At 40.5% G+C, this 25,965-nt stretch overlaps 1 protein-coding gene, 1 non-coding gene and 1 pseudogene across 8 annotated transcripts in view; 1 reads left to right on the forward strand and 2 right to left on the reverse strand.

Annotated features, from left to right (window-relative positions):
• The window catches only part of FHIP1A (FHF complex subunit HOOK interacting protein 1A), a 307,163-nt gene that overhangs the window by 231,855 nt on the left and 49,343 nt on the right, over positions 1–25,965 (reverse strand). The gene's annotated exons all lie outside the window — the stretch shown is intronic.
• Positions 4,812–6,685, forward strand: LOC133765239 (large ribosomal subunit protein uL29-like; annotated as a pseudogene).
• Positions 13,014–13,145, reverse strand: LOC133766129 (small nucleolar RNA SNORA51). Its single transcript, XR_009866680.1, has one exon. It is a non-coding gene; the product is annotated as a small nucleolar RNA SNORA51 (small nucleolar RNA).

Genomic DNA, 25,965 nt, shown 5'->3' on the forward strand with positions numbered 1-25,965 from the left:
TGGGTAGCAGGAGCCTAAGTATTTGGGCCATCTTCCATGGCTTTCCCAAGCGTGTTAGCAAGGAGCTGGATTGAAGTGGAGCAGCCAAGACATGAACCAGCACCCATATGGGATGCCAGTATCACAGGCAGTAGCTTAACCTGCTAACAGCACAACACCAGCCCCAAGATAAGTTTATTTTTAAAAAATAAAAATATTTAATTGAAATGTAGAATATACTAAAATTTTATCTACATTTTAATAAATGAAGTATTATTATTCAATTATCGGAATAATGTATCTTCAACTATCTAAAGGAGATACCATTTTTCATTACATAGCCACAATTTCAAAAAGAAATACTTTCCTATGTTGGGGAAAAATTAAACTCCTAAATCATGAAAAATCACAAACATTGAAAATAGCTACCTTGTGATTCCATTTCATTTGTTCATAAAATTAAGAGTATCTGTTTTATGATGCAAAAAAAATGCAGAAACCTTAATCTCAAGTTTGTGCAAAAGCTTTCTCATTCCTCCTCTCTAGCTAACAACTTTAAGAAACAGAAGCAGTTTTTGGTAGTTCTACAACAAGTGTATTAATATTTTACGCCATTCTAGCTTCAAACACTGTTCTGGTTTCTTGCTTCAGAAATCAGTGTGGCAAACCAGCACTACAGAAACACAATAGAGATTAATGCAGAATCACCTTCACAAAGCCATCAAAAGAGGCTGAAAAGCAGCAACCTAAACTCCAAACCATTTGCTCTTTCACAATAGGAAGCTGAAAAAAATCTTGTTTACTAAACATAAATCACTAGAGATCTGGCCAAATTCTGAAATGATATTCCAGATGGCACCATTGCAAAGCCAGGGGCTGCTTACATAGTATTTACTTTCAACTCTGAAAACAAACTGGACCAGTTTTTCTTGCTGCTTCTAGGAAAGTGATCATTTTAAACCCATGAAACAACCAATGAAACAGAACGGCTTCTCTATACCCACTCACACTCTATTTTTGGTCCCACTCCCACCCCTTTCTTCCAGCAGTATTAAGTTTCTAACAAGCAAGTTTGCTTTCTCCTCCTTTCATATCTATTTTAAAGTGTTTAGGTGTCAGAAAGCAAACTCACTAAATCTTATCTTCCCATATATTTGTGTAGTGCACACTCATTTTTCAGGAAAAATGTCAAGATACAGTCCTCAAAATTTTATCGTGTGTATTTTTTTTCTTTAATTCTCTTTAGAGCCCTGTGAGGTTTATGCAGACTGGTCTCTCACAGAGGCTGCTGTGTTTCCCAGGGTTCATGTTCATGTGTAGCCGGTTAGGAACAGTTTGACTTTACCTTTCATTTCCTTCTGTTAAAGTCACTTAGACAGAGTGGCTTTGAGTGATAATGCACAAATCAGCCGTTTGTTTGTTTAATGGTGCTATGTTAAAAGGCAAACATTTTGGTGGTGTTGGTTAGTTCAACAACCAGAGGTTTGTGAGAATACTTTCTTTATGACCCTTTTCCATTAAATATCACAGGAAATGCCAGTAGTGCTGATAGAGATCCACTATGCCCCAGAAAACAACTCTGCACATGTGAGGAGGAGCTGATGAGATAAACCCCACAAAGGACAGTCCCCTGTGTCCAGACCAAAACCTCATTTAGTTTTAAAGTATACTGTAACAGGAAGCCCTGGATTAAATCTCAGACCCCATACATTTTAGTTCTTTGTACCTCTAGACACTTGTATTCCTTCACACATAGTTAAGGAGCCAAGGACACAAAATATCCCAGCAGACCTTACCCCCATCTGCAAAAATCTACATTAGAAGCTGCTACTAAACTTCCATTTTGTCTGATTTTCCACTGCTATATGCTGCTCACCTTCTCCTTAAACTCCACCCACATTTTCTTCTCACATAAACCAATACTTTCTTTACCCCTACCAAGGTAATCCCCTCCCATGGCTTCTGCTAAAGACTTTTCCAGAGCCTGTCCGCACTGCAGCACACCTCTGCCCGCTGTTTGCTCTTCCTCTAAGACCAAGAACTTTCTCCCAGGCCTTTCTGCCCTTTCTCCCAGGCCTGACTCCTTCCTACACGGTCACAAAACCAGCTGGTCCCAATACTTTGAGTAGTATAACCAATGACTGGCTATTTTTTCTCTACCCACTGCAATTCAAACCTACATGCCTTAAAAACAAAACACATCACAGAGCTCAAGATCCAAAGTCAGTTAAACATGCCTTTGATTCCATTACTTACTATCTTTGATACAGGGCAAATAACATCTCTAAGCCTTAATGTCATAAGATAAGGATAACAGTAATATTTATCTTTACTGTGAAGAAGGAATGAGAAAATGTGTTAAGTCCAACACATAGTAAACTCTCAATAAATGTTACCTATTTTTACTGTACTACTAATCTACACTATTATAAATACAGGACTCAAACTGGCAGGATTCAGATCAAAACCTGACTTTCTATTTAGCCATTAAAGTATATATTTTTATTGTTTTTCCACTATCTTCAGAGAGAGAAGCATTCTCCAATCTGTCACAGTCCTTATAACTCCCTGGTCCCCTAAAACCTTATATTATTTTTATACTATCTGCCCAGCCTCTGAGTTTGTATCCCACCATACACACACAGCAAAGATCTCAGGACAACAGGATGACTTTTAAAGATGTGTTTGTTTTTTGAATGTCAGAGTGACAGAGAGGGGTCAAGACACAGAGAAACAGATCTCGTATCTACTGGTTCACTCCTCAAATGCCCCAAAAAGCTTGGGTCATGCCAGGCTGAAAGCAGAATCCAGGAATTCAATTCGGGTCTCCCACATGGTGGCAGGGACCCAAGTAATTGAGCTATGATTTGCTGCTTCCCAGGCAAATTATCAGGAAGCTGGAAGGGAAGCAAAATTAGGACTTGAATCAGGTTAGCTGGCAGGATACAGATGTCCCCAAGTGGCGGCTTAATATGCTGCACCACAACACTTGCCCAGGAATGTGTTTTTTAAATACAGACATTAGGGAGTCGGTGCTGTGGCATAGTGGATAAAGTCACCAACTGCAGTGTCAGCATCCCATATGGGCGTCAGTTCAACCTGGCTGCTCCAATTCCAATCCAGCTCTCTGCTGTGATCTGGGAAGGAGTAGAAGATGGTCCAAGTCCTTGGGCCCCTATACCCATGTGGGAGACCCAGAAGAAGGTCCTGGCTTTGGATCGGCTCAGCTCCAGCTGTTGTGACCATTTGGGGAGTGAACCAGCTGATGAAAGATTCTATCTCTCGGGCTCTGCCTCTCTGTAACTCTGCCTTTCAAATAAAAAAATAAATCTTAAAAAAAAAAAAAGGCATTATAGGATTAGGGCAGTCAGACATTATACTAAATAAGCGCTTTTTAAAAAACCAAGAGGCAAGCAGCTCTCTGCTATGGCCCGGGAAGGCAGTGGAGGATGGCCCAAGTGCTTGGGCCCTGCACCCTCAATGGAGACCAGGAGAAGCACCTGGCTCCAGGCTTCGGATCAGCGAGATGAGCCGGCCGCAGCGGCCATTGGAGGGTGAACCAACGGCAAAAAGGAAGACCTTTCTCCCTTTCTCTCTGTCTCTCTCTCTCTCTCACTTTCCACTCTGCCTGGCAAAAAAAAAAAAAAAAAAAAAACAAGGCAAGGTGTCACCAATTCCCGAAAAGATTAAGAAATATCAGTTAATGCACATATGTAACAGGTGAGGGAAAAAGAATAAAAGCTACTTTGCATTTTGATAGTCAGTAATAATTTTTCAAACATGGAGAGCTGGTGAGATTTTTCTAAAATACAGAATCCCACAGCTTCCTTTCCTAGTCTGGCACAAAATGCCAGAGCAAATATAATGATGGCAGATTCAGAAAATGTACTTTAGAAGCCAAGGCTTACTCCTCCATGCAGAAGGACCCCGCCCACAGACTTTCCTATTTCAAGTGCCCCTGTCAGTAGCCAAGGTCTGAAAGTCACCTAATAGCTTCACATCTATCAAAAATTAAGTTTTTTTTTTTTTGGGGGGGGGGGTTGTCACTATGTTCCTAAATCTGTATATATGAAATATATAAAATCTGTATAACTTAAATAAAATTTTTTTTAAAAAGAAGGAAAAAATAAGTTTCTGACACTGAATATTTTTCTGAGGTGGGCACTACAGTGTAGTGGGTTAAGTCACTGCTTGGGACACCTGCATCCCACATCTAAGTGCCTGGTTCAAGTCACAGTACTACACACACTTCGGGAACAACTCCCTACTAATATACCTGGGAGGCAACAGATGGTGGCTCAAATACCCATGTGGGAGACCAGGATGGAGTTCATAGTTCCTGGCTTTAGCCTAGCCCAGCCTCTGCTGCTGTGGGCATTTAAGGAGTAAACCAAACAGACATAACTCTCTTAAGGTTTTATAAAATCACCATCTCCTATTATTCCCCAAAGTCTGTCCATTGAAAACATCGTCTTTAAAATAAGGGCATCCCAGAGGCATATGCAATCAAAGCCACTACTAATAAATGGGATTACATCAAATTGAGAGGCAGACTGCAAAAGAAACACTCAGGAAAGTGAAGAGGCAACCAACAGAATGGGAGAAATTATTTGCAAACTATGCAACTGACAATGGATTAATAACCAGAATATATAAAGTGATCAAGAAACTCAACAATAACAAAACAACCAACCCAGTTAAGAAATGGGCATAGGACTTAAACAGGCATTTTTCAAAAGAGGAAATACAAATGGTCAACAGACACATGAAAAAAATGCTCAGGATCACTAGCCATCAGAGAAATGCAAATCAAAACCACAATGCTAGCGAGGATGTGGGGAAAAGGGTACCCTAAGCCACTTCTGGTAGGAATGTAAACTGGTACAGCCACTGTGGAAGACAGAATGGAGATATCTCAGAAATCTGAATATAGACCTACGTTATGACCCAGCCTTCTCACTCTTGGGAATTTACCCAAGGGAAATGAGATCAGCATATGAGTTATCTGTACCCCCATGTTTACTGTAGCTCAGTTCCCAATAGCTAAGATATGGGATCAACCAAAATGCCCATGAACTGAAGATAAAGAAATTATAGGATATATACATCATTAAATACTAAACAATGGTAAAAAAAAATTAAATCCTGTCATTTGCAACAAAATGCATGAAACTGGACATTGAAATAAGCCAGTCCCAAAAGGGCAAATACCATATGTTCTCCTTGATCTGTGATAACTAACAGAGCACCTAAAAGATAATCTATAGAAGTGAAATTAACACTTCAAGATGCAATGACTTTTTTTAATATTAATTTATTTATTTGGGGGCCGGTGCTGTGGCTTAACGGGTGAGGCCACTGCCTGCGGTGCCAGCATCCCATAAGGGCGCTGGTTCAAGTCTTGGCTGCTCCACTTCCAATCCAGCTCTCTGCTATGGCCTGGGAAGGCAGCAGAGGATGGCCCAGGTCCTTGGGCCCCTGCACCCATGTGGGAGACCCGGAAGAAGCTCCTGGCTCCTGGCTTCAGATCAGTGCAGCTCTGGCCGTTGCAACCAACTGGGGAGTGAACCAGCAGATGGAAGATTCTCTCTCTCTCTCTCTCTCTCTCTCTCTCTCTCTCTCTCTCTCTCTCTGCCTCTCCTCTGTCTGTGTAACTCTGACTTTCAAGTAAAATAAATCTTTAAAAAAATTTATTTATTTGAAAGACAATTACAGAGAGGCAGAGGGAGAGAGAGTAAGAGCAAGAGGTCTTCCGTCCACTGATTCATTCCCCAGATGGCAGGAATGGCCAGAACTGTGCCGATCTGAAGCCAGGAGCTTCTTCTGTGTCTCTCCTGTGGGTGCAGGAGCCCAAGGACTTGGGCCATTTTCCACTGCTTTCCCAGACCACATTAGAGAGCTGTATCGGAAGTGGAGCAGCCAAGACTCAAGCCAGTGCCCATATGGGATACTGGTACTGCAAGGGGTGGCTTTACCCACTACACCACAGTGCCGGCCCCAAGATGCAATGACTTTGAATAGCCCTCATCTCGACTGTTGAGGAAACTTTTTTTTTCTTTCATACAATTTGTGGAACTCTTTACCTAGTATAGAGTTAATCGTATGTGTATAAAGTTAATTGAAAATAGATCTTCATAAAAAATAAGAATGGGAATATGAGAGGGAGGAGGAGGAAGGGTGGGAGTACAGGTACAGTGGGAAGAATCACTATATTCCTAAAGGTGTATGTATGAAAAAATAAATCGTTATACATCAAAAAATGAAATAAAATAAGGTCATTTCTCTTTCCCTAAGAACAGCGGCGGCGGCAGGGCTTGTGTGCTCAAGGCCAAGACCAAGGCTCAAGACCTTGGCAGCAAGAACAAAGAGGAGCTGCTGAAACAGGGAGATGACCTGAAGGTGGCGCCGTCCCAGCCACGCAACGTCAAACGGTGGCACAGCGTCCATGCTCTCCAAGATCAGAGTTGTCCACAAATCCATAGCCTGTGTTTTCCCTGTTATTCACCAGACCCAGAAGGAAAACCTCAAGAAATTCCACGAGGACAAGAAGAACAAGTCCCTGGACCTGCAGCCCAGGAAGACATGCGCCGTGCGCCACCAGCGCAACAAACGCGAGGAGAACCTGAAGACCAAGAAGCAGCGCAAGGTGCGGCTGCACCCTCCGTGCAAGTATGCGGTCAAGGCTGGAGCCCCATCGCGTCAATAAACACGCAAGCTGGCTGCCACTGAAATAAAGTAACTAACTGATCAACTTAATTAAATAAGGCTATTTGCTTTCAAACACTCTAAAAAAATATGCTTTGTTCAATAGTCACAAGAAAATTTTCAAAAGAACTGTGAAGTAAAAGGTAAGACGTAACCAGAATTATCTTCATAATAACGAGAGTAATCCTGTAAAAGTTTAATTGTTTTTTTTAGAATCTCTCTCCACCTTCTAGACTGAGAATCTAAAGTAAATATAATCAAAATCATCTACTTGGAAAAAAAATAAGGTGGGGGGGTCATTCCTGCAGCTATTTCTAGGTGGTAGGTGACAGGTGGCTTCTCTTATGTGTTCTATGTGTTTTCAAAGTCTTCTGTTCTACAAAAGATATTATCAAATTAAAATGCTTATTTGTATGTTTTAACAAAATCGTATGAAATGGACTTTGAAGGATCAGGGCACAGGTTCCCAGGGGCTGTTAGGGAGTCCGAAGAGGAGCCAGCAGTACCAGCAGAAAGGAACCCTCTACCTGGTATTCCTCATCTGGGTTCCCTTTATTCCACTTTCTGGGAAATTAAATGACCAATTCTTCTCCCTAAAGATCTGCAGCACTTACACTCCATATCACACAACGTAGCACTTTCTCTCTCTTTTTTTTTTTTAATGTTTACTTTTTTTTTAATCTTTGGTTTATTTATTTTCACCTACCTAAAAAGCAGTGCAACAGAGAGAAAGGAGAAAAGAGAGCTTACATCTGCTGGTTAGCTCCCCAAATACAACAGTAAGGGGTGGGCTTGGCTAAAACCAAGAGCCAAGAATTCCACCCAGGTCTCCCTCATGGGTGGCAGGAACCCTAGTACTGGGCCATCACCTGACAACCTCCCAGGACATGTTACCAGGAAGCTAGATCAGCAGCAGAGGTGCCAGAACTCAAACCAGCACTCTAGTTTGAGATGCAGTTGTCCCAAGGACGGGCTTAACTCGCTGTGCCACACACCTTTCCCACAATGTAATCCTTTTTCCTGCCAGCTGTGCATGTCCCCTAGTACCCAGTGCTTCCACCCTAATTTCCAGGCTAGTTTCAACAAGCACTGTGTTTTGTTTTTATTGCATATGCCTCTACAGAGCCTAGCTCAGCTCTCTACACAGAGCTGACTTCTATTTATTAAGCATAAATGAAACAACTCATCAATCAATTAATTAACAGTAAAGTAAACCCAGCCTGTAGAAGCAGTGCTACAGCCTGTGCAATAGCAGACACGTGTGGTCACATAGACGAAGATCAGGCCTACTGAGGGGAAGACTTTCAGAAAACACCCACAGCACTGAAAGAAGTGGCCTCTCCATGAACCAGCTCCACACTTCCAAGGTTAGAACAGATTCGAGGATGCCACATCTCAAGAAAGCAATCCAACCAATTCCTGCTCCTCCCATTATCCCTTTAGAAAGGCATGGCTGTTGATTGTGGATTCGTTTACTAGCCCAAGGAGAATTAAATCAGCAAACAGTTTGAGGCAGAAGTAGCTGGGGATCCCTGCTGGGGGATGACCTGCCTCCATTAATGACAGCAGCGATTATCTCAGTTTGCAAGGCCTACAAAAGCATTGGCAGAATTTTTAGGGTTCCTAGACAAGGCACTGTTATTACAGTGACGCTGAAGACTGGCTAATAATAGAGGAACACTGTATATTCTTTGGCTTCAATAGCTGTAATTATATTTTCTGTGAATTCTCAAACCAGTGGGTGTACAAATTACATGATGTTGTGAGCATAAAATTAATTTTATGAGGTCCTGTGATGCTACTGTGCATCCAGAACACTGTGAACTTGAAATTGTTAAAGTGAGCAGACTCAGAGTCAAATTATCATCTATACAAACAGAAGTTTAGATGGGCAGAATGCTGGAGGGATAGAAGCATAATTAGGATTTGAACTCTCAGTGAGGCTGAGTAGCTCTGTCTATCCCAAGTCACTGCAATGAATGATTCTTGTTCACTAGCCTAAGTCACTAAGAACTGCTATTTAGTGAAATCCACACATGCAAGCTAGGGAAAAAAAAACACATAATTTTTTCCATTTTCACATACAAGCTAAATGTTAGAAATGCACTTAAAAACACTCCTAACTCACTTCCTTTACGCTAATATTTCAGACAGTCATAATGCAACATTTAGAGTGAAACACAGAACTCTCAGAATATAAAAAATGCCCCTCAAAGAAATACCTGTGCCTCTCCCAGACTTTTGCACTACTTCTGCTTCCGATTTCTGAGGCCTAATTTGCCTAAACGTTGCCCTGCTTTCTTCATTGCACTATAATTTTTAGACACGTGAATGCTTTAAACAAACTTTGCCATAAACACGAATATGAAATTTGGGGGATAGAGGGGAAAGGCATCAAGCTTAATTGTCTCCTTAGTCTGTAAAACAGCTATTTCACAGTCTTTGTAGTGCAAAATGCCTGCCTTTTGGCAGGGCTGGTCCTGAATCACACAACCATATCCAAAGTTACCTGCAGGAACAAAGTTCTTGGCCCAAACAGGAAAAAAAAGAAATGGCAACTAGTCTTTCACACCCATAATTACAAGAGTTCCTGATTCACCTCCAAGGTGATAAGCCTGAATCAAGAAGCACAGGCTTGTCATATCATAATCCTTTGAGAATCAACTCCCTCTGACTTATCTCAAGGAGATAATTTAAAACCCATATCTTATCATTACTTTTCCACAACAAAATCAAAAACGCTCCCTCGCTCTCTTTCTTTTACTTCCCCTCCCTTCCTCTCTATAACCCTGCCTTTCAAATAAATAAATCTTTAACAATTTTTAAAAATTGAATAAAGCAATCATAAAACATCAGAATAAAGTACAGAGGATTCACACTCCAGGAACCATAAAAGAAAAAGCTAATGCATATAACTATATAAAAACTGAAAGCAAAAATAAAGTTGAAAGGTAACCTGAGAAAATATATGATACATAATAAAAATTTTATTATTGTTGTAAAAAATACAAGTCAATAAGAGGAAAACCCCAAAGATAATACAGGCAAAGCATTCAAATACAGAAAAAGAAATACAAATAGTCAATAATTATAACAACTGACACTCAGCCTCATTCATAATTAAAAGTAATAAAGATCAAAACATTACTCAGGTGTGGGCATTTGGTCTGGTGGTTGAGATACCTATGTCACATACCAGAATATGGAGTTCAATACCTAGCTCCACTCCTGACTCCAACTTCCTACTAATGAGGGCCCTGGGAGGCAGCAATGATGGCTCCAGTGATGTGGGTTCCTGCCAACCATGTGGAAAACCTGGAAGAAGTTCCCACTCCCAGTTGCGCCCCAACTAGGGACCACTGCCAGCATCTGAGGAGCAAGCCAGCAGATAGGAACGAGCATGTACCTGCACTCACTTGCAAATAAATACATACATACATACATAAATTTTAAATGTCAAGTCCATTTTAGGATAAATTTGTAAACAGATAAAATAAAGATGGTAATTAAAGCCATTATTTTATAAAGCAAACTTATTTTTCCATTAAATTTCCAAAAACGTGTTAACTACATAGTCAGAGAAAGACTAAAACTCTCAAAATGGAGGTCTGAGTTGGCGATCACAGCCCACCTCCTTTATCAGCCCCGTCCCAGCCAGCCTGGTTCCTGACACCATGAGATTTATCAGTGGAGCACTGCAAAAACTGAGCATTGCAAGCATCACAAGCTTTAACTGTATGCATAATTTTTATAGTATGTACTCCAAGGAGAGTCTTCTGAGTTACTGAACGTCAAAGGATGTTTCCCAACCAGACCTGTTCAACAATAAGGGTAGCAGATAAGGAGGGTGAAGGGAAAAAAAAGATCCATCAATTTTTGAAGTGCAAAAACGCACTTCCCAATTTTGTCAATGATTGACCAAACCAGAAGAAGGAAGAATGCCATACTCATATTTGCCAATAACTGCCCATTGGATACAAAGCCCAGCCATTTTCTCCCGGAGCAATAAATCTTCCCACCCAAAAAAAAAAAAAAAAAAAATCCCTAACAATGTGTGTGTGTGTGTACATACACATCCTCTCTTACAGATCCAGAACCTAACAGTTAATAAAAAACTAGTTGGAAAAACATAGTAAAATGCCATAAATGAGAGAAGTATGAATGTTTAATAGCAATATGAAAACTAATCAGATAAATGAAAGATAAGTTGCAATAAGGTAAATTTCACTACAGATAAATCACATCTCAATTTTAAAAATAGGCAAAAAAGGAAGTATTTCATTCCTACAGGCAAGAATATTTTAAAGTCTGATCATACCACATGTTGTCCAGGATGTGCAGCCACAAACAGTTTCATACACTGGTGTACTGTACCCTGGTACAATCACTCTGCGAAGCAGTTGTCCTCATGCAGTAAAACTAATCCTGCACATACTCCAGAGCCAGCAGCTCCACTCCTAGAGGAACCCTGGCACACATGCAACAGGAACTATGTTCAAACCAATCTTTCTCATGATTGCAAGTTACAAAAACACAAATGTTCACAAGCAGAAGAAACATGTGATGTCGTGATGTAACAAGAAATACACTTGGTCTCTGTTCCCCAATTCCTGGCACAGAGTTCCTAAAACTCTTGGACTTTCCTGAACTTCGGGTCAAAGAGTATTCATTCATGCATTTATTCATTTATTTATTCATTCATTCATTCATTCAAAAGAGTGAAAGAGAAAACAGAGAGAGAAAGAGAGCTATCTTCTACCTGCAACAGCCAAGGTTAAACCAGGCCAAAGCTAGGAGCCAGGAACTCCATCTGGGTCTCCCATGTTGGCAGCAGGAACCCAACTACTGGGGCCAAAATCTGCTGCCTCCCAGGCACATTATTGGGAAGCTCAATCAAAAGCAGAGGCAAGGGGCCAGTGTTGTGGCTTACCATATGGGTGCCGGTTCAAGTCCTGGCTGCTCCATTTCCAATCCAGCTCTCTGCTGGGGCCTGGGAAAGCAGTGGAGGATGGCTCAGGATCTTGGACCCTTGCACCCACATAGGAGACCTGGAGGAGGCCCCTGGCTCCTGGCTCCTGATCGGCAGAGCTCCAGCTATTGCAGCTGACTGGGGAGTAAGCCAGCGGATGGAAGACTGACTCTCTCTGCCTCCCCCTCTCTGTATGTAACTCTGACTTTCAAGTGGATAAGTGAATCTTAAAAAAAAAAAAAAAAAAAAAAAAAAGAAAAGAAAGAAAAAGAAAGCAGAAGCAGAATGCATTGGAAAACAAGGTAACATGGCAAAGAAAAATGACCTTGGGAGGAAAGAGTTGATTCAGGAAATGAAGAGTACTTTACAAAGAAAATACATACAACCACTAAATAAGAATGACACAATGAAAATGATTATTAGAAAAAAATAAGAACTTTTAAAACATTTTTGAAAATGTGACTGGCAAAATGAAATTCAGTAAGAGATCTTCCAAAATGTATAACAGGAGCTGACACTGGTGATTCTGTTAAGATGTAGCTTGGGGGCAGGGGGAGTGCTGTGGCCTAGTGGGTAAAGCCACCATCTACAGTGCCAGCATCCCATATGGGCACTGGTTCAAGTCCCAGCTGCTCCACTTCCAATCCAGCTCTCTGCTGTGGCCTGGGAAAGCTGTAGAAGATGGCCCAAGTCCTTGGGCCCCTGTACCTGCGTGGGAGACTGGGAAGAAGCCCCTGGCTCCTAGCTTCGGAATGGCACAGCTCCGGCTATTGCAGCCATCTGGGGAGTGAAGCAGTGGATGGAAGACCCCACTCCCCACTCCCCACTCCCCTCTCCCTCCCCTTCTCCCCCTCCCCCTCTCTCTCTAACTCTGCCTTTCAAATAAATAAATCTTTAAAAAAAAAAAAAAAAAAAGATGTTGCTTGAGACACCTGCATCCTATATCAGAGTGCCCAGGTTTGAGCCCTCGCTCTGCTCCCATTCCCTCCTAATGTGCACCCTGGGAGACAGCAGGAGATAGCTTGGGTAGCTGAGTCCCTGCCACCCATGTGGGAGACATGGATGGAGTTCCAGGTTCCTGACTTCAATCTGTCCTAGCCCCAGCTGTTGCAGCCATTTGGGGAATGAACCAGCAGCAGATAGGCGATCCGTCTTTTTCTCTCTTTGTGTCTCTCTGCCTTTCAAATAATTCACATAATATTTTAAGATATGCAACAGAAAGACAGAAAGAACATATGAGAGATCAAAAGCAAAGAACCAATGTAAGAGGTGTAATATCCAAGTAAAAGCTGCCCAATTTGTATCTTACATGTTCTCCCCTACTCCAACCCCAAGAGATCTTTTGTTTTATTTCTCAACTCCATGTACCCCCATTCACAATACAGACCAGGCAGAAGACCTGAGCTAAGGTGTATACAGGGACGGTCTACTCTGCCTCCTCTTTCTACACAGTCAGGGTAAGAACACAGACTGTGGTAAGCACCAAGAGGCCCCAAAAGATCTCTGAACTCAGGATAGCCAACTAACCCAGCGGGAATGGATTCAAAGGCTGAAATAAGCCAATCAAACTGGCCATTTGGGGGATATGACTTAAGAAAAATACAGCCTGATATGAGCCTAAAATATAGCCTGATATGGGCCCAAAAGCAAAAGGTAATGTCAGCGCTGTCAGATGTATGTGGACCATGCAAGAGAGGAGGGAAGAGAAGTAGAGAAAGAAGAACAAGTGAGGAAGCAGGTACCATGATTCTTGGCCTTCTAATCCAAGTCATCATCTCCAATGTGTATATTAGTTATCACTGAGATTGGCTATTAAATCCTACATTTTTAAGATGGATGCTTTGGGGCTGGCATTGTAGCACAGCAAGTTAAGCCACCACCTGCAATGTCGGCATCCCATGTGGGCAGTGTTTCAAGTCCCTGCTGCTGCAATTCTGATCCAGCTCCCTGTGCCTGGGAAAGTAGAGAAAGATGGTCCAAGTCCCTTGGGCCCCTGCATCCATGTGGGAGACTTGAATGCAGTTCTAGGCTCCTGGCTTTGGCCTGGCCCAGTCCCAGCTATTGCAGCTATTTGGGGAGTGAACCAGCAGATGGAAAATCTGTCTGTCTGTCTCTCTCTCTAACTCAGCATTTCAAATAAATTAATTAAATAAATCATTTAATTATTTTTTATTATTCATCAAGTTAATTTGAGTGGGCTTCTATTCTTTGCAACTAATAAACTCTGCCTAAAACCACAAGTATCTATTGTCTGGGACTGCACAGTAACCAAGAGATAGGACATCATGTCTGCTGTAATGGGAACACTCTGCCTTCCCCTTCGTCAACCAGCTGTGCAACACATAATCATGGCTTCCACCACTGTCATTCTGTCAGCATTCTATACAAATGTGAGTTAGATGGTATTGTTGAACATTATTAAGATTATAGCAATCAAATATTCCCAATAATTAAAATGTCAAAATTCAAGAGTAAACATATAATGAATTCAATGAAACATTCAATGAAAACTTCAAATTGTGGAACAATTAGAAAAAGGAGGAGAATGTTAACTTGCTTTACAATATGGAACAGGAAAACAAATGGTTAAAGATTTGAAAATAAAATGAACAAATTAATGTCTTTTTGTATCCCCACTAACTTCTTTAATCAGACTAAAAGATCAGAAAGCCATGCAAAATTTCTTTTGATGACTTGAAAACCTATTTACTTAGAAATGGCATAGAAAGCCATTGTCTAGATTAATCTGTGCTGAACAAGAAAAAAACACAGAAGAAAACTCTCTTGGATTCATGTAAGGTAACTTTCATCCATGTCCTGGCTAATTTATCACAGTCAAGTCAAGGATGCAAATCTTGAGCTAATGTCTAAGACCTTGAACAATGAATACAATGAGACTGAACAGAGAAAAGAAGGTTGGCTACTTGAGAAAGGGTATGTATGTTGTGCTAGGATTAGCAACCACCAAGAATTGTCTTTCCTAGACTTTTTGATCTCACAGATCAGTAAAATCACATTGTACACACACACACACACACACTATGTATTCATGGATACACTACATGACAAATTCAATTGCTGATTCTCTATTTTTAAAACAAAGGTAATTCAGTTAAAACCACTGTTATCACTAGATAACTTTAATTTTTTTTTTATTATTAGGAAGACAGACACAGAGACAAAGACCTCCTGTCTGCTGGTTTACTCCCCAAATGTTCACAACAGCCAGGGTTAGGCCAGGCCAACGGCAGGAACTAAGAATTCAATTCAAGTCTCCCATATAAGTAGCAAGGACCCAACAACTACTTCAGCCACCTTCCAGGGTACACATCTACTGGAAGCTACAATTGGAAGTAGAGCTGTAACTCGAACCCAGGCAATCCAACATATGATGCAGGTGCCCTGAATGGCATCATAACCACTGTACTGAATTACCAGATGTAATCACCACCACTCAATTTTTGTTTTAATTTGAGAAAGCGTGAGACAGAGACTAAAAGAGCTCCCATTCCTTCCACATATGCCTACAACAGCCCCAGACTTGTTTGGGACAGAAGCAGAGAGCTGGGAAATCAATCCAGGTCTCCAACAAGGGTGGCAGGAACTTAATCACTTCAGCCATCATTGTTTCCTCTCATGGCCTGCATTAGCAGGAAGCTGGAGTCAGGTGCAAGAGTGAGGGATGCAACCCAAGCACACTGACGTGGGACACCGCATCTTAAACGGCATCTTAACAGTCAAATCAAATACCAATCCCATCCTATTTTTTTGAGGAGCATTTTATACCAAAAAAATAATAATAATAAGTAGGAAGGACTTGACCTCAAAATTTTCTAAACCCGTTGAAAATTTCATCATGGGCTAATAAATGCAATTTTAACATTAAGCCAATTTTGTGCCACATGCTAGCAGGTTTTGCTTTAGCTGTCATTTGTGATTCAATAATTCCTCCCTCCACTATTCTCTTACTTAGTCTTATCCTTCAAAATGTTATCATAAGTAAGGAAAGCAATAAATATTCAAGAGAAATATTTAAGAATAATGCAGTATTTGGGAGCCCAAAAACCTGATAGGGTTGGTTTCTAGTAACTGAAAGCTAAAAAGCTTCTGTAGCAGATAAAAACAGATGGCACCGAGGAGGCAGGCATTGTGGCGCAGCAGGTGTGGCATCCCAAATGAGCACCTGGTTCAAGTCTGAACTCTTCCACTTCCCATCCAGCTCCCTGCTAATGCATCTGGAAAAGCAGAAAAAGGAGGCCTAGGTACTTATGACCCTGCCATCCACATGGGAGACTCGGATGAAGCTCCTGGCTTTGGCCTGGCTCAATCGCAGCTGTTGCGACCATTTGGAGAGTTAACCAGCAGACAGGATCTCGCGCTCTCTCTGTACTTCTGTATTGCAAGTAAATGAATAAATAAACGGGGAGGGGGAAGAAGAGGAGAAAGAGGGAAGAAGAGAAGGAAAGAGAAAGAAGAAAGAAGGATGGGCCTGAATAGGTAAAGAAGTAGGAAAATGACCACAGCATGCTGTGAACCGGGAGAATTTCAGACAGAAAGGAGAATACTTTTAAGGAGACAGTAGGGAAGAGGCCTCAGCTGAGAAGACTGACAAGGGGCACTAGTAGGGAGACATAAAATTGGAAAGTTCCATGGGGTTTCACTGAATGCCAGGCTGCAGAGTTTCAGACTTTTCTTAGAATCAGTAAACTCGGGGGCGGAGCCAAGATGGTGGATAGTGAGGACGTGCGCCATAGTTTGGGAAAATAAAGTTTCATAAAAGTGGAATTACTGTAGCCTCAGGAAAAGATTCAAGAAAAAAACTGCAGAGGAAACGCTTCCGGATCTAGTGGATGTGACACAGAAGACCTACAGGGAGCCCACCGCGTGGAAACTCAACCGCGGGAGACCAGCCTCAGAATCTCCCCAGCGCGGGAACCAACGGAAGGTAAGACAAAGGCATCAGAAACCCCAGATATTGGGGGAGAAAAGCAGAGGCCTCTGAGCAAAACAAAGAGCAGGCACCATTTTACATATGTAAAGCGCCACCAAGGAGTTCACAAACTCAGTAACCTTGGAACTTCCTTGAAATTTGAAAACACATTGAGGGCTGCATAAACTCTTTGTGTGGTCCCAGGGGTAGATCAAACGAATACTCACAGAGGCCAGATTTCAACTACACTCAATTCCACAAACCTGTACTGAATAACTTCCCAACTGAGTCAAAAAAAAAAAAAAAAAGAGAGAGAGAGCAATCCAGCAAGGAGCAAGGGAGAGAACAATCTGGGTGAGTCGCTTTTTGCACAGCCTTAAACCCGAAGAATCAAGAATAGTTCTCTGGCCACACCCATCACAGCCTCTAAGGATCCATCAAAGCAGAGAGCCCACTTAGAGGCATAGTATAACGAGAAAAAAACACCACAGCCAAAAAAAAAAAAAACCATAAATTATCTCCAACATGCCAAACAACAAACATAGAAACCGAGGTAACAAGAGCAAGGAAGACACTATAATGCCCCCAAATGAACAAGACACCCGAATCCAAGATTATGAAGATGAAGAGATAGAAGGAAATGCAAGAAGCGGATCTCAAAAAATTGATAAGAACATTAAGAAGTTCTCAAACACAAATTCTTGAACTACAGAAATCCTTAATGGACAAGATAGAAAATCTCTCTCGTGAAAATGAAATATTAAGGAGGAATCAAAATGAAATGAAACAACTAGTAGAACATGAAACTGTGATAGTCACAAAAAACCACAATGAAATGAAGAATGCAATAGATCAAATGACAAACACATTAGAAAGCCTTAAAAACAGAATGGGTGAAGCAGAAGAGAGAATATCGGAATTAGAAGACAGAGAACAGGAAAGGAAACAGTCAAATCAAAGAAAAGAAGAAGAAATCAGAAATCTAAAAAATACTGTCAGGAATCTACAGGATACTATTAAAAAACCCAACATTCGGGTTCTAGGAGTTCCTGAAGGCGTGCAGAGGGAGAAAGGATTAGAAGGCCTTTTTAGTGAGATACTTGCAGAGAACTTCCTGGGTTTGGAGAAGGACAGAGACATCCTAGTACAGGAAGCTCATAGAACCCCTAGTAAATATGACCAAAAGAGATCCTCACCACGACACGTCGTAATCAAACTCACCACAGTGAAACACAAAGAAAAGATCCTAAAATGTGCAAGAGAGAAACGTCAGATCACTCTTAGAGGATCTCCAATTAGACTCACAGCAGACTTCTCATCAGAAACCCTACAAGCTAGGAGAGAATGGCGAGATACAGCCCAGGTACTAAGAGAGAAACACTGCCAGCCCAGAATATTATATCCTGCAAAGCTCTCGTTTATGAATGAAGGTGAAATAAAGACCTTTCACAGCAAACAGAAACTGAAAGAATTTGTCGCCACTCGTCCAGCCCTGCAAAAGATGCTTAAAGATGTGTTACATACAGAAACTCAGAAACACGGTAACCAATATGAAAGAAGATAAAGGAAGGAAACCTCACAGCAAAAGATCACAGGAGTCTCAAACCATATATTAGAAAAAATCTTTGGCAAATGACAGGGCAAAGTTACTCCTTCTCAATAGTCACATTGAATGTTAATGGCCTGAACTGTCCAATTAAAAGACACCGATTGGCTGATTGGGTTAAGGAACAAAACCCATCTTTTTGCTGCTTACAAGAAACTCATCTTTCCAACAAAGATGCATACAGACTGAAAGTGAAAGGCTGGAAAAAGATATACCACGCCAACAGAAATGAAAAAAGAGCGGGCGTAGCCATCTTAATATCAGACAACATAAACTTTAACACAAAAACTGTTAGGAGAGACAAAGAGGGGCACTATATAATGATTAAGGGATCAATTCAACAGGAAGATATAATGATTATCAATGTATATGCACCTAATTACAGGGCACCAGTTTATTTAAAAGGTTTGTTAAGGGACTTAAAGGGAGACTTAGACCCCAATACAATAGTACTGGGGGACTTCAATACTCCACTCTCAGAGATAGACAGATCAACAGGACAGAAGATCAATAAGGAAACAGTAGATTTAAATGACACTATAGCCCAAATGGATCTAACAGATATCTACAGAACATTTCATCCTACATCTAAGGACTTTACATTCTTCTCAGCAGTACATGGAACCTTCTCTAGGATTGACCACATACTAGGCCATAAAGCAAGTCTCAGCAAATTCAAAAGAATTAGAATCATACCATGCAGCTTCTCAGACCACAAAGGAATGAAATTGGAAATTAGCAACTCGAGAATCCCTAGAGCACGTGCAAACACATGGAGATTGAACAACATGCTCCTGAATGAACAATGGGTCATAGAAGAAATTAAAAGAGAAATCAAAAATTTTCTGGAAGTAAATGAGGATAAAAGCACAACATACCAAAACCTATGGGATACAACAAAAGCAGTGTTAAGAGGAAAGTTTATCAATAGGTGCCTACATCAAGAAATTGGAGAGGCACCAAATAGATGAGCTTTCAAGTCATCTCAAGGATCTGGAAAATCTGCAGCAAACCAAACCCAAACCCAGTAGGAGAAGAGAAATAATTAAAATCAAAGAAGAAATCAACAGGATTGAATCCAAAAAAAACATTACAAAAAATCAGCCAAACAAGGAGCTGGTTTTTTGAAAAAGTAAACAAAATTGACACCCCATTGGCCCAACTAACTAAAAAAAGAAGAGAAAAGACCCAAATCAATAGGATAAGAGATGAAAATGGAAACGTAACAACAGACACCACAGAAATAAAAAGAATCATCAGAAATTACTACAAGGACTTGTATGCCAGCAAACAGGGTAATCTATCAGAAATGGACAGATTCTTGGACACATACAACCTACCTAAATTGAGCCAGGAAGACATAGAAAACCTAAACAGACCCATAACTGAGACAGAAATTGAAACAGTAATAAAGGCCCTCCCAACAAAGAAAAGCCCAGGACCAGATGGATTCACTGCTGAGTTCTACCAGACATTTAGAGAAGAACTAACTCCAATTCTTCTCAAACTATTCAGAACAATCAAAAAAGAGGGAATCCACCCAAATTCTTTCTATGAAGCCAGCATCACCTTAATTCCTAAGCCGGAAAAAGATGCAGCATTGAAAGAGAATTACAGACCAATATCCCTGATGAACATAGATGCAAAAATCCTCAATAAAATTCTGGCCAATAGAATGAAACAACACATCAGAAAGATCATCCACCCAGACCAAGTGGGATTTATCCCTGGTATGCAGGGATGGTTCAACGTTCGCAAAACAATCAACGTAATACACTATATTAACAGACTGCAGAAGAAAAACCATATGCTTCTCTCAATAGACGCAGAGAAAGCATTTGATAAAATACAACACCCTTTCATGATGAAAACTCTAAGCAAACTGGGTATGGAAGGAACATTCCTCAATACAATCAAAGCAATATATGAAAAGCCCACGGCCAACATCCTATTGAATGGGGAAAAGTTGGAAGCATTTCCATTGAGATCTGGTACCAGGCAGGGATGCCCACTCTCACCACTGCTATTCAATATAGTTCTGGAAGTTTTAGCCAGAGCTATTAGGCAAGAAAAAGAAATTAAAGGGATACAAATTGGGAAGGAAGAACTCAAACTATCCCTCTTTGCAGATGATATGATTCTTTATTTAGGGGACCCAAAGAACTCTACTAAGAGACTACTGGAACTCATTGAAGAGTTTGGCAAAGTAGCAGGATATAAAATCAATGCACAAAAATCAACAACCTTTGTATACACAGGCAATGCCATGGCTGAGGAAGAACTTCTAAGATCAATCCCATTCACAATAGCTACAAAAACAATCAAATACCTTGGAATAAACTTAACCAAGGACGTTAAAGATCTCTACGATGAAAACTACAAAACCTTAAAGAAAGAAATAGAAGAGGATACCAAAAAATGGAGATCTTCCATGCTCAAGGATTGGAAGAATCAATATCATCAAAATGTCTATTCTCCCAAAAGCAATTTATACATTCAATGCAATACCAATCAAGATACCGAAGACCTCTTTCTCAGATCTGGAAAAAATGATGCTGAAATTCATATGGAGACACAGGAGACTTCGAATAGCCAAAGCAATCTTGTACAACAAAAACAAAGCCGGAGGCATCACAATACCAGATTTCAGGGCATACTACAGGGCAGTTGTTATCAAAACAGCATGGTACTGGTACAGAAACAGATGGATAGACCAATGGAACAGAATAGAAACACCAGAAATCAATCCAAACATCTACAGCCAACTTATATTTGATCAAAGATCCAAAACTAATCCCTGGAATAAGGACAGCCTATTCAATAAATGGTGCTGGGAAAATTGGATTTCCACGTGCAGAAGCCTGAAGCAAGACCCCTACCTTTCACCTTACACAAAAATTCACTCAACGTGGATTAAAGACTTAAATCTACGACCCGAAACCATCAAATTATTAGAGAGCATTGGAGAAACCCTGCAAGATATAGGCACAGGCAAAGACTTCTTGGAAAAGACCCCAGAAGCACAGGCAGTCAAAGCAAAAATTAACATTTGGGATTGCATCAAATTGAGAAGTTTCTGTACTGCAAAAGAAACAGTCAGGAAAGTGAAGAGGCAACCGACAGAATGGGAAAAAATATTTGCAAACTATACTACAGATAAAGGGTTGATAACCAGAATCTACAAAGAAATCAAGAAAATCCACAACAACAGAACAAACAACCCACTTAAGAGATGGGCCAAGGACCTCAATAGACATTTTTCGAAAGAGGAAATCCAAATGGCCAACAGACACATGAAAAAATGTTCAAGATCACTAGCAACCAGAGAAATGCAAATCAAAACCACAAGGAGGTTACATCTCACCCCGGTGAGAATGGCTCACATTCAGAAATCTACCAACAACAGATGCTGGAGAGGATGTGGGGAAAAAGGGACACTAACCCACTGTTGGTGGGAATGCAAACTGGTTAAGCCACTATGGAAGTCTGTCTGGAGATTCCTCAGAAACCTGAACATAACCCTACCATACAACCCAGCCATCCCACTCCTTGGAATTTACCCAAAGGAAATTAATTTGGCAAATAAAAAAGCCATCTGCACATTAATGTTTATTGCAGCTCAATTCACAATAGCTAAGACCTGGAACCAACCCAAATGCCCATCAACAGTAGACTGGATAAAGAAATTATGGGACATGTACTCCATAGAATACTATACAGCAGTAAGGAACAATGAAACCCAGTCATTTGCAACAAAATGGAGGATTCTGGAAAACATCATGCTGAGTGAATTAAGCCAGTCCCAAAGAGACAAATATCATATGTTCTCCCTGATTGGCGACAACTAACTGAGCACCAAAGGGGAAACCTGTTGAAGTGAAATGGACACTATAAGAAACAATGACCTGATCAGCTCTTGTCCTGACTCTAGATGTACAATGTAATACTTTATCCTTTTTAGTATTTGTTGTTGTTGTTGTTGTTGTTGTGCTAGTACTAGTGGTTGAACTCTGTAATTAACACACAATTATTCTTAGGTGTTTAAATTTTAACTGAAAGGTGATCCCTGTTAAATTTAAGAGTGGAAAAAGAGAGGGAGGAGATGTACAATTTGGGACATGCACAATCAGACTTGCCCCAAATGATGGAGTTAGAAATGCGCCAGGGGATTCCAATACAATCCCATTAAGGTGGCATGTACCAATGCCATCTCACTTGTCCAAGTGATCAATTTCAGTTCACATTCGATGGCTCCAATAGGTCTAAGAATCAAAGGGATCACACAAACAAGACAAGTGTCTGCGAATACTTACTAACTGATAGAATCAAAAAGGGAGAGAACGATCCAACATGGGAAGTGGGATACACAGCAGACTCACAGAATGGCAGACATCCTAAACAACACTCTGGCCTCAGAATCAGCCCTTAAGGCATTCGGATATGGCTGAAGAGCCCATGAGAGTATTGTAGGCATGGAAAGCCAAGATACCATGGAAAAGAATAAAAGAAGAAGACCTAAATGAAAGATCTCTGTGACTGAGATCCCAGTGGAAAGAACGGGGCCATCAAAGAAGGAGGTACCTTTCTCTGAAGGGAGGAGAGAACTTCCACTTTGACTATGACCCTATTGCAATAAGATGAAAGTCAGCGAACTCTAAAGGCTTCCATAGCCCTGGCAACTCATGACTAGAGCCTAGGGAGATTACTGACGCCATGAACAGGAGTGTCAAATTGTTAAGTCAGCAACAGGAGTCACTGTGTACTTACATCCCATGTGGGATCTGTCCTTAATGTGTTGTCTAATGTGCAGTGATGCTATAACTAGTACTGAAACAGTATTTTTACACTTTGTGTTTCTGTGTGGGTACAAACTGATGTGATCTTTACTAATTATATACTGAATCGATCTTCTGTATATAAAGATAATTGGAAATGAAAAAAAAAAAAAACCTGGTGTTAAATTGGAAATGGCATAGAAAATTAATTAATTTAAAAAAATATTATGTAGGATCTCTGTCTTTAATGTGCTGTACACTCTTATTTAATGCTATAACTAGTACTCCAACAGTATTTTTTTTTCACTTTGTGTTGCTATATGGGGGCAAACTGTTGAAATCGTTACCTAATATATACTAAACTGATCTTCTGTATATAAAGAGAATTGAAAATGAATCATGATGTGATTGGAAGGGGAGAGGGAGCGGGAAAGGGTAGGGTTGTGGGTGGGAGGGAAGTTTTGGGAGGGGGAAGCCATTGTAACCCATAAGCTGTACTTTGGAAATTTATATTCATTAAATAAAAGTTTAATTAAAAAAAAAAAAGAATCAGTAAACTCTTCTGGGACTGGCATTGTGGTGCTGTGGGCAGAGCTGTTGCCTGTCAGTTTGAGTCCTGGCTGCTTCCCTTCTGATGAAGATCCCTGATAATGCACCTGGGAAGGCAGCAGGTGATGGCCCAATTCCCGGGGACCCTTCATCCTTGTGGAAGACCAGGATCAAATTCCAGGCTTCTGGCTTCAGCCTGGCCCAGCTCCAACCAGTGCAGCCATCTGGGGAGTGAACCAGCAGAAGGAAGTTCTTTCCCTCTCTGTAACTCTGCCTTTCAAATCAAATAAATAAATCTTTAAAAAAAAAATCAGTAAAAATCTTCAGTGGAGCTAAACAACAGAGGACACATATTAAGACTATTAATCCAGCAGAAACTGTTATGTTACTAATAGATTTTTTAATTTAAAGTGACTCTATGGGAAGCTGGGCAGTTAGCCCCAGTTCTAGGTTACAAGATGCTGTTTGTGAATATTCAACCCCACCCAACTAGCATGAGACCTCTTTACTGTTTCTGCACTCAGACGCAAGCAGCGCTGGCAGTCCAAATCCCTTAAAAATCATTTTGTTTGCTTTGTCTCAGGTGTGGCTGTTAACACGTCTACAATTTTGCTCTGGGTAACATGGAGGTATCACCATTAACAAAAATAAGAAAAATCATGAAAAGGAATTGTTTTAGAAGAGAAAAAGTAACAAATTAATAGAAATGTCAACAAAACAATGAAAGATTCATTCATTCATCCAACATTTTGTTCAGTTCCTACCTGGCATCCATCATGTGTTAGGAACTTAAACCAAAAACACATGGATGCCTGCCCTTGTGAAGCCAACATTCACATAGGGAGAGAGAGAGAGATAATAAACATTTTTAAGTATATTACGTAGTATGGAAAAAATGCTTTGTGAGGGGAAAAGATATAGAATAAAAAAGAAAAACAGGTACTAATCAATTTTTTAAAAAAATAAAACATTGTGGGGCCGGTGCTGTTGGCGTAGCGGGTAAAGCCGCCACCTTCAGTGCTGGCATCCCACATGGGATTTGAGTCTTGGATTTGAGTCTTGGCTGCTCCACTTCCTATCCAGCTCTCTGCTTATGGCCTGGGAAAGCAGCAGAAGATGGCCCAAGTCCTTGGGGCCCTGTACCCAAGCGGGAGACCCAGAGGAAGCTCCTGGCTTCGGATCTGCTCAGCTCCTGCCATTGCAGCCATCTGGGGAGTGAACCAGCAGATGGAAGACCTCTCTCTCTCTCTCTTTCTCTGCGCCTCTCTGTAACTCTTTCAAATAAATAAGTAAATCTTCAAAAAAATCAAATTAAATTTAAAAAAAAAAATACAATAGTAAACGGAGGTAAGAGGAGGGATGAGTTCCCAGAGAGAGTGAAATATTTGGTTGGTGCTCCTTTTAGTTATAAAATTCTACCATTCCAGATCAAGAAGATTAACACAAATAACCCAACCTTCTTAAGCAGAAAGGCAAGATCAAAGAATCATAGAATTGTGTCAATTTGTTAAGTCAACAACAGGAGTCACTGTGCACTTACTCCTCATGTAGGATCTCTGTCCTTAATGTGTTGCACAATGTGAATTAATGCTATAACTAGTACTCAAACAGTACTTTACACTTTGTGTTTCTGTGCGGGTGCAAACTGTTAAAATCTTTACTTAATATATACTAAATTGATCTTCTGTATATAAAGATAATGGAAAATGAATCGATGTGAATGGAATGGGAGAGGTAGCAGGAGATAGGAGGGTTGGGGGTGGGAGGGAAGTTATGAGGGGGAAAAAGCCACTATAATCCAAAAGCTGTACTTTGGAAATTTATATTAAATAAAAATTTAAAAAAATAAATAAAATAAAAAGAATCATAGAATTCTTGTGGCTTAAAGAAGTATCAGAGATCCCTCACCTTGCAGTTCTCATCTCACAGATGTTATTTTACACTGTCACCTGACAGATGAGAAAACAGGGGTTGTGCAGAATTTAAGTGACTTCAAATTAGTGCAAAAGAGGACTGGGCAGAAAGAAGTTCCAAAACTCTAGATTTTCAGTAACTTCTACTGAAAGCAAAAGCGCTCAGTCACCTTGAAAGAGATTCTAATCCTTAGGATAAAGCAATGAAAAAACATTTTTTATTATACAAATAAACAGCCTCAGCCACATAATAGCAAATAATAATAATAAAGCAAATAATAATAAAGCAAACACTTACATAGCAATGCACTTCCTGCCAGGCACTATTCTAAATCCTTGTCATGAATAATAAACTAATTTAATCCCACAACAACCCAACAAAGCAGACTCCAGGGTCAGTGCTTTTAACATTAAACCATCCCTTTCTAATTATTTATGCATAGCTTCATAGGGTACCATCTTCATCCTTAATCAGGAAAACTAAGTTCTGGATTTTTCATTTGAGGCAAAAAGAATTAGAACATATTTGTATGCTGAAA

This window comes from Lepus europaeus, chromosome 8 (genome assembly GCF_033115175.1).
Source record: "Lepus europaeus isolate LE1 chromosome 8, mLepTim1.pri, whole genome shotgun sequence".
In the NCBI taxonomy this organism is placed as follows: Eukaryota; Metazoa; Chordata; class Mammalia; order Lagomorpha; family Leporidae; genus Lepus; species Lepus europaeus.